General features: G+C 40.8%; 1 long non-coding RNA gene across 1 annotated transcript; it reads left to right on the top strand.

The window, feature by feature from the left end:
* Positions 1-495: 495 nt before the first annotated feature.
* On the top strand, positions 496-5,029 carry LOC142472392 (uncharacterized). The gene is made up of 4 exons (XR_012789672.1): positions 496-663; positions 2,272-2,426; positions 4,444-4,620; positions 4,708-5,029. It is a non-coding gene; the product is annotated as an uncharacterized LOC142472392 (long non-coding RNA).
* Positions 5,030-12,584: the final 7,555 nt, after the last annotated feature.

Genomic DNA, 12,584 nt, shown 5'->3' on the forward strand with positions numbered 1-12,584 from the left:
CACTCACACTTGCCCGTGTGAGTGCCTGCAGCATTTGCTGCTTTTACATATCTGCTTGGGTTTTTCTAGTGGGTTACCACAGAATTATGTTGATATTTTCCCACTAACAATTGTTTTCAAATTTGTTCACACCGAGGGGAATTTCCTCACTGGGAGTTGAAGACCGCCGAAGAAAACCAGGAAGAAGATCAAGAACCTGAAAAGAAGAAAGAAAATATTCAAGTTAAAGACACCTTGATGTGTATTTACTCACACAAGGCCGTGTGAGTATCATTTGATTTACATTTTTTATTATTATATACCAGACCCTAATTACACCTATAGATCACCACGTGTGAAGACCAGTTTGGATAAAAAGATACCTTCCCCTAGGATTGTACTCACACTTGCCCGTGTGAGTGCTGGCAGCATTTACTGTCTTTGTATATATATATATATATATATTTAGAGTTGAAAGCATTGGACATTATAACATACCGTCTGTATTCCCCTCTAAACAACTGTCTTTCAATCTGTTCACTACGAGGGAGACATCCTCACTGTAAGCCGAGGACTGTTGAAGAAATCCAGGAAGAAAACCAAGCCCTGAAAAGAAGAAGGAAACCAACCAAGGGAACACAAAGACAAGTAAACCTTGCTGTGAGAGCATTTACACAAGGCCGTGTAAGTGATTTAATATATCTTTCAAGCACACCCACAAATATCTAATAAGATACTATACATACCCCAAACTCTTCAACCTGTGCTCCCCCTTTTTCTCTCTATATCCCTGGCCAAAAAATAGATTGTAAGCTCCACAGGGCAGGGACCTCAGCCTGCAAAATGTCTCTGTAAAGCGCTGCGTACAACTAGTAGCGCTATACAAGAACATGCTATTATTATTATTATTATTATTATTACATAGTTTCGACAGTCATACGTTCCATTACACAATAGAATACACAAATGTGTTAGCAGAGTGGGAATGGTTGTTATATATAAAACACACCATGCCATAAAATGTTAGTAGTAATTAAAGAACACTCAAGAAAATTTCTAGCTGCACTCTTTTGCAACATCATTATGTTAATTAAGTGCTTATGCAATATAGGCATAAGGGTATCACATTTTTAATTGTTTTGGTAATAAGCGCTGCAAGCAATATAAAATTAGTTCCATATGTAGTATAGTAGTCGGTGGCTCCTCCTCACAATCATCTCATATAAAGTTAGACTCTTCTGAAATCATACATTGATCCGATTGTATCTTCCCCGACATCTCTGAAATACAGCAAACACATGATGGTCAAAGATGGCACCTTACTATATATGTATCCGTGACAACGCGTTACACATCTCTATATGATTGTGTAGATACACACGTCAGTCACTTATATGTTAGAAGTACAAGTATACATCATTATGTATTCGTTTGTTAAATTAGTAGCACGCATAACTATGTATATGAACTTAACGTTGGCTGTATACTTAAAAATGTGCGCGCACATCTTACTGTGCGCACGCACTTCACGCTTGGGTTGACTAAATGTGCAAAACAATGCGTACGTTGTGCGTTCAATACATGTTGTAAATACCATTAACCATAAAATATTTCTTTCAAATACAATGAAGGCGAAACTACATTCGTTCTAAACGAGTACATCTGTATTCTTTTTAAACAGACGTGTGTGGACAGAAAGCACGGCCGATAACACAATGCGCAAATGCAATACGTGTGACGTCATGTTAAGCCAGCGTGAAGCGCACGCAAACACTCCTCCCACTCAATTAACATTCGGCTAACGCCCAGTGCACGCCCACAAACACAGACGCGCACGCATGACACAGTGCAGTAACCGTAACTATAACAAAACAACACAGCCAATAGGCTTTGACGCGCGCACGTCGCTTGGGGGCGGGACTTACATCCGTAATCCTTTTTAAGGACGCCTTGGCACATGACAAGGGTCCCACGTCATACGTGGTCGACCCGGTTTTTTTTTAGATGTTGCATGATAAAAAAACAGGTGTGTGTTACAGTTATGGTAACATGTTGCTAATATGTTTAAAGGGATAGGAAAATACGTATATTTATTCCGTGAGCAATGTGTACTAATCTTTCTGGTTCTACTATATTGTAATAGGAAACAATGTGTTTGTGATCGCTACATGTTATGCAGTCTGCAATGTTACGCTGTATCCACGCATTTAAACTAAAAATGGTGGTTAGAAAAAAAAAAACTTTTAACGCTGAGTCAAGGCATAACGATTGTTATATTTACCATTCTTGTAGAAGTAACACTTCGTCTGCCTGCAACTGGTCGCTCCAGAAAACCAATGCATTTGCATCCATGGTTGACCCAAACGCTGAATCCTGTATGACACACATCTCCTCCATGAGGCGCTCATAGGAATAGCCACTGCCTTCTTCAAACAATTGGTCCAGAGGTACGTTCATTTCTTCGGGTACCCATTCGAATGCGTTTGCAGCAGAAAGGCTTGGTAAAAAATCATAGTAGTTATGTTCTTGTAGAATGTGTGTTTCAGGAATGGAGGGTGCAGATATTGCAGCAGGTATCGATTCACACGGAACAGTAGTAGCGGATCCCTTGCTATTGTTATTAGGAATAAATATGCTATTTAGCACAATATATGTGCCGTGTTCCACGGTGATTTTATTTTCCTTAGCAATCTTCCAAAAACCATACCTTTCTTGTAGGTTATCCTGCACACGTTCAAAACATTCATTAGTTGATAAAGTGAATCTTACAGAGGATTTAAAATTTCGCGCCCGCCCAGGTTCTTGGTAATAAGGATACTTTGTTCTAATCAAATCATAGATTTGGCCCACGTTGGCTTTGTGTTCCGCAGTTGAGACGATCGCCTCCGCTATCATCATTTTATAGCCTTTGTGTGGATGGCTGTTTTGAATGATATCCTCAGCCATTGCAGCTTAACAGAAAATGTGACTGTACTTCAATGTTCTCTGCTCAGAATGCTGAAACTATTAGAATGTTATCTATTTAGTGTCTTTCCATTCCAGGTCAGAAAATGTTTCTTCTTTTACTCCTTTTTTCAAACACCAATTGGAGTTTTAGAAATAATTGGTTCACATTTGTGGTATCTAATAGCCATTTCACTGTGAATGCCACATTAAGCTACTTTTATCTACTTTCTCAAAACAAGTGTACAATTTTAATTAAAAAACAATGTCTACACAGAACATATTGATGGCAGTAAGTAGGCCTTGTATGAAACCTATTTAAATGGTGATAAACATGAGTGAATTAAGTGATAAAAAATTGTTTTAGGCCCATACTGTTATAGGCTCACAGTTAGTATATTTCACAAACATTAGGCCTGTATTATTAAAATACTGTGTTTTCACAAAGAAGCATGAAGTGTATGTTTTCTGAAAATACATCTATACCAGTTTAGATAGTACAAATCATATATATATATATATATATATATATATATATATATATATATATATATATATATATATATATATACACTGTGTGTGTGTACATATATCCATACATACTACATAAATATAAGTAAACATACACAGATATGTTCTTGAAACCAGAACTCATAAATGATTAAAGGACAACATTACAATGGTCAAGCAAGGTGAAGGTAAGTAATATTTTACACTTAATCCTGCTGTACACGGACAAGAAAGATGTTAGCAGTTAAGTAGATGTGTGTTTTTAATTGCATGTGAATAATATTAACATGCAATGATTACATCAAGTAACACACCCAAATACAATGTTTTGCAGGTAAGTCAATGGCAGCTTCTCTAAACATAGCAACTGGGTCCTGGTGGACCATTACTGAGCAGATGATTAATACATAAATATTAATAACACCATTCATTAGGACTGTTAACATTTCCAAAACTTCACGTGTACAAGAACATACTTGAATGTTTGGAAACAACAGGTCTTCAGCATACATACAATATTAATTAGATAATCTGAAGTCAACAAAACAAGGCCAAAGACATATTTACTGAATTATAACATTTATTATTTTTTTTCCTTTTGAGAGCGAGTAACAGGCCTGCTTGTTGTCTCTTGGATTTTCCTTTTTCGTTTAGCTACAACTTTAGGCACAACAGAGCCAGTTTGAGTGGCCTGTGGCACTTCACGGGCAGGGCTTGTGGGCAGTGACAGGTCACGGGCAGGGCTTGTGGCCAGTGACTGTTCACGGGCAGGGCTTGTGGCCAGTGACTGTTCACGGGCAGGGCTTGTGGCCAGTGACTGTTCACGGGCAGGGCTTGTGGCCAGTGACTGTTCACGGGCAGGGCTTGTGCCCACTGACACATGTGAGCAAGTTGGTACACAGTGCACAACTGATGGTTGGTCCGTTTCATGTTTGGGTTTTTTGGTTTGTGTCCAAAAACTGGTCAGTAGTAACTGCTTGTGCATTTTTGTTTTTGCCGCCTCCTTTGTAGGTGTCAGCTCCAGAATTTCTACAGATGGCAGCGGTAGGATGTTGTCAGGAACATGCACAGAACTTTCTGCTACTTTACCGGTAACATCCCGACCTGGGGAATGAACATCAGATGCATGGGGTGAAAAATTACCACCATGTAAAGATCCTTCCTGTGATGTGTTAAAGTTGAAATTTGGTACTGTAGTCATTCTCAAGTAATTAGCTTGGGTTTGCTGAACAACTAATGCTTCTATTGACGTGTTTATTTTTTGCAATTGTTTAGGCACTTCAATGAAGACTCTGTGGAGATGTGACAATTGTGATATCGTTTCTTCCTGCAGTGATATCATCCTTTCGTGCACTGTCATCAGATCTGAATGGCGACGATTTTCAGCTTCAACAATTTTTTCCTCAGAAGCTACTATTGCATCGTATGTGTTACTTGATGGACGATTTGCCTGTGTAACTCTTTCAATGGGAACCTCTTCATGGTCACTTGATTGCATTTCTGTGTCTATGGCGGCATCATCATCATCATCATCATCATGTGCTAAAAATAAATGTACACATTATGAAATGGCATGTTAATCTCTGCTGTTTTACTATGTAATTATACTGTGTGATAAGTAACACCTAACATGTTTCCATACGTTTTATAACGTCACATTAAAAACTACCTTGACTTACGAATAATGTTTGGACTCAGTATGAAATAAGAATGAATGAAAAGTTGCTCTAAACTCACAACTCCTACATGATACTTAACAGTACCTAGAGTTAAGCTTTCAAATGAGTGTGATTACCTTCAGTTTTGCTAGTCAGGTTGTAAGAACGGTATTCCCTTCCCCAAAAACCCTAATCAGCCAGACCTTTCAATTACTTCAAACAGGTGAAAATGGTGTCAACTAAGTTGACCGTAAGATGACCCTGTAATTTGGTTGTGTGCTGAACCCCACCCCCTCTGTTGACGTGTATGCTGTGATGACATATTCATTGCAGCTGCTTTAACACAATGGTAGAGGAGCTAAATAGTCGTCTGAAGTGTGCAAGTTATGAACACAATGACATAACATATGCTACGTGTGCCTCATTATGCTGTCTGTATATGACATAAAGCAAAAATGGACCTTTTCATAAACAACTAGACATTTGTTAGTGCAAGTGATGTTTGTAGGCCGTTGCATGCAATATATTCGATGCATGATTAGAATAGGCAGTAATGTCGTGTTTGTAGGAGTTAAATAAATAATATACACATTAATATTATACATATTTATGTTCTGTACCAGTAGCTAGTAATAATTTCTCATTAGCATGTGTTACACATGTGTGCTACCCTGTTGTTCCCCATCTTCGCCCACCATAAATTGCTTCCACTGCAGCAAAGCATTGTGGGAATTCACATGCAAATGACCACGCAATGCCACGTGGTATATTAGTTACTGCTTTTAGTAGGACTACAACATATATGTCTATTTTGAGATATATATATATATATATATATATAGAGAGAGAGAAACAGACATATACATATATAGATGTAGGTATGCTTATATTGGGAAGACAGTATAAAAAGCAGCGGAAATGTGTAAAATAACTGTAAGCAACGACACGCCTAGTACAGTAAGATTTCTCACCTGGTGGAGGGATAAATTCCGATGTCCCTGTCACCGGCCAAACCCTCCACGACGACAGGAAGTAATTTTCCCCGAAGCAGCTCCTCCAATGGAGTTAAGATCAGACGTTGTGGTGGCGGGCCACCTCCAGTGCCAGAAGCATGCACGCGTTGGTCTTGTATTTTCTTTTTTAATTTTGCCCTAATATCGTCAAATCTTTTGCGACAATTCACCTTGTCCCTGACACGATTCCCACACGCATTGACACCAATTATTATTGTGTCCCACATTTCTTTTTTGCTTGATGAACTTGTCCGCGCTTGAAATACAAACAAAATATATGACGTTAATTCATAATAATAGAACCACCAGTTTCCTACACTGCTAGCTGTTCCAAGAGATAGCAAACATGCTGTTTTAGGTGTAATATGTGAAGCACATGAGCATTCACTACTAAACCTAGACATGTAAGCAAGCTTGCATTAATATTGTATGCAGTTATCGCAAATTGAACGCCTGAGTTTTGTTGTTCTTGTAACGCATGATAAAAAGATGTGTTTCCACAATAATTAACATAGAAAGATATTCTGGACCCATATTTGCATATTAACAAAACTCACATGACCTAGGATCACATGTATTTGAAGAATAAATGGAAAGGTACACTTACCTACTAAATGTCCATAGAGACTGTCATAGTGCTCCAGAATCCCTATGACAAGAGCTGTATTTTCCTGGTCATTGAAGCGAGGATTACGTGGATGCTCCACACGTTTCTTCCGAGCACGTTTAGGCTCAGAGCTTGCCTGCTGCTGACTGGACTCTCCTTGTTCCAATGGAAGAGACTCCAAAAGCTGGCCACCAGCAAGCACGCCACCACCAGACACCCCATCAGCAACTGAGCCACCAGCAGCACTCCCACTCCCAGCACCAGCACTCCCACTCCCAGCACCAGCACTCCCACTCCCACCAACAGCACTCCCACTCCCAGCAACAGCACTCCCACTCCCAGCAACAGCACTCCCACTCCCAGCACTCCCACTCCCACCAACAGCACTCCCACTCCCAGCAACAGCACTCCCACTCCCAGCAACATCACTCCCCTGAACAGTACGTTCACTCCGACGCATACTCTCACGAGTACCACTACCACTCACACCAGCATCACTCTTCCCACGCTTTGCGGGCATACTTACAGCACTCACAAAAAACAGAAAACAAATGTACAGCCAATCACACGAAACACTTCCACATAGAAAACAAGACAAAGATGTAAACAAAACAACAAAGGACAAAGCTTTCACAATACACAACAAGTCTCTCAGTCAATATGCAAATATTAAATCGCCCAGCTCTGTGCGTCTCTCTCTCTCTCACTCCCAACAACACAGAGAATGATTAACAGTACACGTTGCCTTTAAATATGGCGCGCTATCCAATACATGCTTGCTTCGCCTGATTCAGCAAGATTTTTGATTGGCGAACCTAACAGCACCCCGCCACGCACGCCCATACACCTGTGTGTGATCGGCAAATCATCGTGAGAGTGGGCGGATTTGTTTTCGGCTTGATTTTGAAGGGATTCGGCACTTACTGCATACGGAGAGGGAAAATCGCCAATAACATGGCTAATCGGTAAGCTTGCCGATTTCACATATTCGTCGCTTACTGCATGAGGCCCTTAGATAGGAGATGATCAGATACTCAACTGTATCAGAATAATGCAGGTATAAGGAACATGGTGATGCTTCCGAACGACTGAATAAAGGGATTTTTCTTTTTACATGGACTGGTGATTTTTTTAAAACAAAAGAAGTAAAGAGTGACGCACTGGTAGTGCTCATTTGCATGTCATTACCCAGAATCCCTCTCTGCAATTCATCCATTGTATGCTACGAGATAATGGTGAGAAGCAAGGTTCCAGACCTGTCTGAGAGCTGTGAATGTGCTCACAAGTGATATTCTTATTTGATTAAAGAAAATTGATCGTTTTGCTTTAATAGTAGTTAGATGCGTTCTCCGGTAATGGAGTAGCCCACCCAGCAGCAACAAATTAATCCAGACATCGGTCCCTGAAGCGTTGATCAGAGCCGCGGCCTCCCACCCTTCCTCTCCCCCTCCCCACCCTCTTCCTCTTCCCCCCCCCACCTAATTTTACTTTATGATTATTTATTATTTAAGTTTATGTCGTTGCTTATAACTCTGTTTTGATGACAATGTTTGTGTTCAGCTACCATACATAAGAGATATGAATAATGCATGTCACAGTACTGGAAATAAGATGTATATATGCTGTATTTTCACAAAAATAAAAAATACAAGTTATTAAAAAAAAAATTTTTTATCTTTTTTTGGGGGGGGGGAGGGGGCTAGAAGGGGGGGGGAAGAGGGTGGCGGGGTTGTAGTGTACTTTACTTGTAAGTGGTAAACCATACAATTCTGTTAACTCTTTAGTGCTGTGAGGTGTAGCATAACCCATCGCCGGTGAGTTTGAACCCTTTCCCTGTCAGAGAGAGGCACAAGCAACCCAACAGCAACAATGGATCATTATTTTTATTTATAAGTTGCCCAGTGCTGTAGGTGGCCTTACATGAGCTGACCAGAAGCCTGGCAGCCCCAACCCAGAAGATATAGGACACCGGAAAACTCACCATTACAAAAAAATCTAAATAGGGGAAATCTAGTAGTAAGTTAATTCAGCCCTGCTCTAGTTTGCAAATTACTCCTTATTTAAAAAAAAAAAACCATTTGGTATACTGAACATACCGGAGGGGTTTCACTGTATATTTAATTCAACTCTCCATCCAAAATGTATCATGGGTTGGTTTTCATTGCTAAAAATGATTGTATGTGCTTCCTGAATCCTATATCCAGGAGTCATTACATCTTTGTTCTACTTTCCTTCTATTATGTCTACAATAATTCTCCCCGTCACATTGCACAATTGTACGGTTTCTGTACAGTTCCTCTGCTTCTGTAGATCGCTGATGTATCTTGGTTGTGTTTTTTTTTCATGTGTGTACTGTCTGTTTCAGATTGCACAGTGCTGTACATATTGATGGCCCGTTATAAAAAATAAATCAATTCAGCTTTTCTGGAAAATATATTTTAGATTCTTCTTAGAGCCATTTTTTCCCCCTTCAAATTAACTAAGCTATTGTGCTGCTGCAAAGCATAATCCTGTTACACATGCAATTTAATTTCATAAACAGATGAAAGAGTTGAGCAGTTTAGAAATAAAATACAATAAGGTGACACACACTAGATAGTCCTATATTGATATCTTTTTTTTTAATAATGATCAGCAAGTGTTTTCTAGCTGGAAAAGAGAACTGTAATACTATCCAAGGTGCTGAAATTGATCTAACTACAGGCATACCCCGCATTAATGTACACAATGGGACCGGAGCATGTACTGTGTGTAAAGCGAAAATGTACTTAAAGTGAAGCACTACCTTTTTTCCACTTATCGATGCATGCACTGTACTGCAATCGTCATATACGTGCATAACTGATGTAAATAATGCATTTGTAACAGGCTCTATAGTCTCCCCGCTTGCGCACAGCTTCGGTACAGGTAGGGAGCCGGTATTGCTGTTCAGGATGTGCTGACAGGCGCATGCGCGAGCTGCCATTTGCCTATTGGGCGATATGTCCTTACTCGCGAGTGTACTTAAAGTGAGTGTCCTTAAACCGGGGTATGCCTGTATATGGTTGTCACTCACCAGTCACACTAGATCAGTGGGTTTCAACCTGTTTTTGGTTAAGAAAAACTATAATTATATTGTTTACTGCACCGACACACTTTATTCGAGCAAATACCCGGTATGTACCTGGCAGATACCTGGAATGCGCCGCTCCTCACCTCTGACAAGCCCCGTTGCATTTGCCTTCCCAGCCTGGGTTCATGCCTGGCTGATGGGCGGCTGATCTTTTAAATGATAATGATTAGGATTTAATAGGCTGCAATGCTTCGCGTGTCTACCAGATGGCATAAATTCATGAATTGTAATGCAGTATATATATATATATACTGTGCAGTATTGCAGCCAGCGGGAATAAAATGCTTCAATCCCTGCTTGGAAAATAACTCAATGCACTCGGGCAGAAAACAGTCACAAACCTCAATACACCCGGGTATACCCGAATTCGTGGGACTAGCCAAGCTCGAATAAAGTGTGTCGCCAGTGTAACACACATTCCCAGCTAGCTAAAACTCCCACACCCACCACATCATGAATATATATTTATGTCAACAAGAGAGCTACTGAGCGTGGCAATTGTATATAACAAGAGACAGGGGGTGCCCAATGCTACATCCCATTGACAAAACATATATGGTAAAAAGTATAATTATACTGCGAAATTCTTCGGTTCCCCAACCCCCTCTAATAGCGCGTCTCAGATGTTCTGTAAGGAACCCCAACCCTCTCTAATAGCGCATCTGAGATCGGATGCATTGTAAGGAACCCCAACCCTCTCTAATAGCGCGTCTGAGATCCGATGCATTGTAAGGAACCCCAACCCTCTCTAATAGCGCATCTGAGATCAGATGCATTGTGAGGAACCCCAACCCTCTCTAATAGCGCGTCTGAGATCAGCTGCATTATAAGGAACCCCAACCCTCTCTAATAGCGCGTCTGAGATCAGATGCATTGTAGATTCTTCTGTGTTTGGAACCATTTTCCATTGACCTGAAGATTGCAGGGAACCCTTTAGGAATGCTCGGGGAACCCAAGGGCTCCTAGGAACCCCTGATGAAAAACACTTCTCTAGATAGACTCACACTTGCCTCAACCTCTCTATTACCTCCTTCAATGCAACACATTTAGCAAATTTAACCACAGACATGTGACTGCCACCACATAATTCACTACAAGTGTTTGATTAATACCCCTCGGGGAATGTGATGCAGGAACTTGATTACCACCTGCTCACCCACTCCCTAGAAGTAGCAGTACATTATTATAGGGCAGGGGGACCCTTAGAGTGCCTTGTTGCATGGAACATCTCCAGACTGTCACACACATGTTACACAACACCGGGTTTCCTGTGGTTGGTTAATGGTTAATACTTCATACTTCAGATAATGACCTCCTCCTCTTCACACCCCTCCCATATTTGCTGTCCTAGTGCTGAATCCTCTCTGTATCACTCGTACTCTGGTGTCTGTTGGAACCATTAAGGTAAAGAGGTGTCAGGTATAGGCACACCCAGAAAACTGACTGCTCACCCTCTCTGGAGCTGGGAATTGGACTCTTACTGACTATGCCACTTTGACAAACCCAGACCCGGCTGGATGCTTACCCAGCCATGAAGTTTGCTGAGCACCTGTCAGCCCATCTTACTCCTGAATGGAGAAAACAATATATATGTTACAAGGTAAAGGTGGGGTCACAATACGAGTCTTGTAAAAGGGATCTTCCTGATATATATATATATATATATCACACTTTACTTTGTGAGATATATATATATATCTATCTCACAAAGTAAAGTGTAGTTATAGGATTGTGCACTAAGCAGGGAGCTTTATAGCTGCAACAAACCATTGCAATATGAATTGTGTTGGGTACAGATTGCCTTTGTGGGCAATGTAGGTGAATGTGTTTGCTGAGTTAATGTTAATAGTGTAGATATAAGTTCAATAGTTAGCTGTCAAGTTTTATGGGGTATTTGGTCTAGCAGAATCTGTTTAGAAACATTGTGAATATGGGGCATTTAAATGGTAGTGCTACACTGCAGTTTACAGGTGCATAGTTTAAATTATGCATGCGGTTCAAATGAGGCACTTTGCCTGATTTACTTGGTAAATGCATTTTCTTATAATAACAACAATAATGTATTGCCGTGAGAAACCCGTGTTTCCGCTGCTTGAGAATAATTGGTACTGTTAGGAGATAAGGTAGGTGTTAAAAATAGGGGAAATACTCATTAATGTTTAAATAAAATGTGTTTTTCTTTCTTACTCCAGTCCTCAAGAACCCCCCTCGACCCCCAAAATGTCAGGCTTTCAGGATATCCCTGCTTCAGCACAGGTGGCTCAATCAGTCCCTGCTTCAGCACAGGTGGCTCAATCCATCCCTGCTTCAGCAACGGTGGTGCAGTCTTTGACTGAGCCACTGATCCAGCCACCTGTGCTGAAGCAGGCTCTTCAACTGAGCCACCTGTGCTGAAGCAGGGACACCCTGACAACTAGAGATGGGTGAATTCTGTTGACGGATTTGGATCCGCACCGGATCGGCCGGTTCCTTTGGTCCGTGGGTCAATCTCAAAAAGGGCGATTTGCGTTTTTTGGGGGTTTTTGTTTATTATTATTACCAATACACGCGGATTCTGCAACCCGATTCTTAAGAATCCGCCGACGGGTCACTGAATCCGCGGATTGGAATCTACCAATCCATCCACGCGTTGTATCTCATGACGTATTTTTGATGAATCCACGCGGATTAAAACCGACCAAATCCGTCTGCGGATATTACACCGCGGAATGGATTTGGAGGGGGGTGGGGGGGGGAATGTGAGAAAATCCAGGAAACAGATT

Source organism: Ascaphus truei, chromosome 21, assembly GCF_040206685.1.
Source record: "Ascaphus truei isolate aAscTru1 chromosome 21, aAscTru1.hap1, whole genome shotgun sequence".
Classification (NCBI taxonomy): domain Eukaryota; kingdom Metazoa; phylum Chordata; class Amphibia; order Anura; family Ascaphidae; genus Ascaphus; species Ascaphus truei.